The following is a 3,442-nucleotide window of genomic DNA, read 5'->3' on the forward strand; positions in this document are numbered from 1 at the left end:
CATAGCTAACACACCCAGTCCCATAGCTAACACACCCAGTCCTATAGCTAACACACCCAGTCCTGTAGCTAACACACCCAGTCCTGTAGCTAACACACCCAGTCCTGTAGCTAACACACCCAGTCCTGTAGCTAACACACCCAGTCCTGTAGCTAACACACCCAGTCCTGTAGCTAACACACCCAGTCCTATAGCTAACACACCCAGTCCTATAGCTAACACACCCAGTCCTATAACTAACACACCCAGTCCTATAGCTAACACACCCAGTCCTATAGCTAACACACTCAGTCCTATAGCTAACTATAGCTAACACACCCAGTCCTATAGCTAACACACCCAGTCCTATAGCTAACACACCCAGTCCTATAGCTAACACACCCAGTCCAAAAGCTAACACACCCAGTCCTATATCTAACACACCCAGCCCTATAGCTAACACACCCGGTCCTATAGCTAACACACCCAGTCCCGTAGCTAACACACCCAGTCTTATAACTAACACACCCAGTCCTATATCTAACACACCCAGTCCTATATCTAACAAACCCAGCCCTATAGCTAAAACACCCAGTCCTATAGCTAACACACCCAGTCCTATAGCTAACACACCCAGTCCTATAGCTAACACACCCTATAGCTAACACACCCAGTCCCGTAGCTAACACACCCAGTCCCGTAGCTAACACACCCAGTCCCGTAGCTAACACACCCAGTCCTGTAGCTAACACACCCAGTCCTGTAGCTAACACACCCAGTCCTGTAGCTAACACACCCAGTCCTGTAGCTAACACACCCAGTCCTGTAGCTAACACACCCAGTCCTGTAACTAACACACCCAGTCCTGTAGCTAACAGACCCAGTCCTGTAGCTAACACACCCAGTCCTATAGCTAACACACCCAGTCCTATAACTAACACACCCAGTCCTATAACTAACACACCCAGCCCTATAGCTAACACACCCGGTCCTATAGCTAACACACCCGGTCCTATAGCTAACACATCCAGTCTTATAACTAACACACCGAGTCCTATAGCTAACACACCCTATAGCTAACACACCCAGTCCCGTAGCTAACACACCCAGTCCCATAGCTAACACACCCAGTCCCATAGCTAACACACCCAGTCCTATAGCTAACACACCCAGTCCTGTAGCTAACACACCCAGTCCTGTAGCTAACACACCCAGTCCTGTAGCTAACACACCCAGTCCTGTAGCTAACACACCCAGTCCTGTAGCTAACACACCCAGTCCTGTAGCTAACACACCCAGTCCTGTAGCTAACACACCCAGTCCTATAGCTAACACACCCAGTCCTATAGCTAACACACCCAGTCCTATAACTAACACACCCAGTCCTATAACTAACACACCCAGTCCTATAGCTAACACACCCAGTGCTATAGCTAACACACTCAGTCCTATAGCTAACTATAGCTAACACACCCAGTCCTATAGCTAACACACCCAGTCCTATAGCTAACACACCCAGTCCTATAGCTAACACACCCAGTCCTATAGCTAACACACCCAGTCCTATAGCTAACACACCCAGTCCTATAGCTCACACACTCAGTCCCATAGCTAACACACCCACTCCCATAGCTAACACACCCAGTCCCGTAGCTAACACACCCAGTCCCGTAGCTAACACACCCAGTCCCGTAGCTAACACACCCAGTCCTGTAGCTAACACACCCAGTCCCGTAGCTAACACACCCAGTCCTGTAGCTAACACACCCAGTCCTGTAGCTAACACACCCAGTCCTGTAGCTAACACACCCAGTCCTATAGCTAACACACCCAGTCCTATAGCTAACACACCCAGTCCTATAGCTAACACACCCAGTCCTATAACTAACACACCCAGTCCTATAGCTAACACACCCAGTCCTATAGCTAACACACTCAGTCCTATAGCTAACACACTCAGTCCTATAGCTAACTATAGCTAACACACCCAGTCCTATAGCTAACACACCCAGTCCTATAGCTAACACACCCAGTCCTATAGCTCACACACCCAGTCCTATAGCTCACACACCCAGTCCTATAGCTCACACACCCAGTCCTATAGCTCACACACCCAGTCCTATAGCTCACACATCCAGTCCTATAGCTCACACACCCAGCCATATAGCTAACACACCCAGTCCTATAGCTGACACACCCAGTCCTATAGCTAACACACCCAGTCCTATAACTAACACACCCGGTCCTATAGCTAACACACCCGGTCCTATAGCTAACACACCCGGTCCTATAGCTAACACACCCGGTCCTATAGCTAACACACCCAGTCCCATAGCTAACACACCCAGTCCCATAGCTAACACACCCAGTCCCATAGGTAACACACCCAGTCCCATAGCTAACACACCCAGTCCAAAAGCTAACACACCCAGCCATATAACTAACACACCCAGTCCTATAGCTAACACACCCAGTCCTATAGCTAACACACCCAGTCCTATAGCTAACACACCCTATAGCTAACACACCCAGTCCCGTAGCTAACACACCCAGTCCCATAGCTAACACACCCAGTCCCATAGCTAACACACCCAGTCCCATAGCTAACACACCCAGTCCCATAGCTAACACACCCAGTCCCATAGCTAACACACCCAGTCCCATAGCTAACACACCCAGTCCTATAGCTAACACACCCAGTCCTATAGCTCACACACCCAGTCCTATAGCTAAGACACCCTATAGCTAACACACCCAGTCCTATAGCTAACACACCCTATAGCTAACACACCCAGTCCTGTAGCTAACACACACAGTCCTATAGCTAACACACCCAGTCCAAAAGCTAACACACCCAGTCCTATATCTAACACACCCAGCCCTATAGCTAACACACCCGGTCCTATAGCTAACACACCCAGTCCCGTAGCTAACACACCCAGTCCCATAGCTAACACACCCAGTCCTATAGCTAACACACCCAGTCCCATAGCTAACACACCCAGTCCCATAGCTAACACACCCAGTCCCATAGCTAACACACCCAGTCCTATAGCTAACACACCCAGTCCTGTAGCTAACACACCCAGTCCTGTAGCTAACACACCCAGTCCTGTAGCTAACACACCCAGTCCTGTAGCTAACACACCCAGTCCTGTAGCTAACACACCCAGTCCTGTAGCTAACACACCCAGTCCTGTAGCTAACACACCCAGTCCTATAGCTAACACACCCAGTCCTATAGCTAACACACCCAGTCCTATAACTAACACACCCAGTCCTATAGCTAACACACCCAGTCCTATAGCTAACACACTCAGTCCTATAGCTAACTATAGCTAACACACCCAGTCCTATAGCTAACACACCCAGTCCTATAGCTAACACACCCAGTCCTATAGCTAACACACCCAGTCCAAAAGCTAACACACCCAGTCCTATATCTAACACACCCAGCCCTATA

This window comes from Salmo salar, chromosome ssa01 (assembly GCF_905237065.1).
Source record: "Salmo salar chromosome ssa01, Ssal_v3.1, whole genome shotgun sequence".
NCBI lineage: Eukaryota > Metazoa > Chordata > Actinopteri > Salmoniformes > Salmonidae > Salmo > Salmo salar.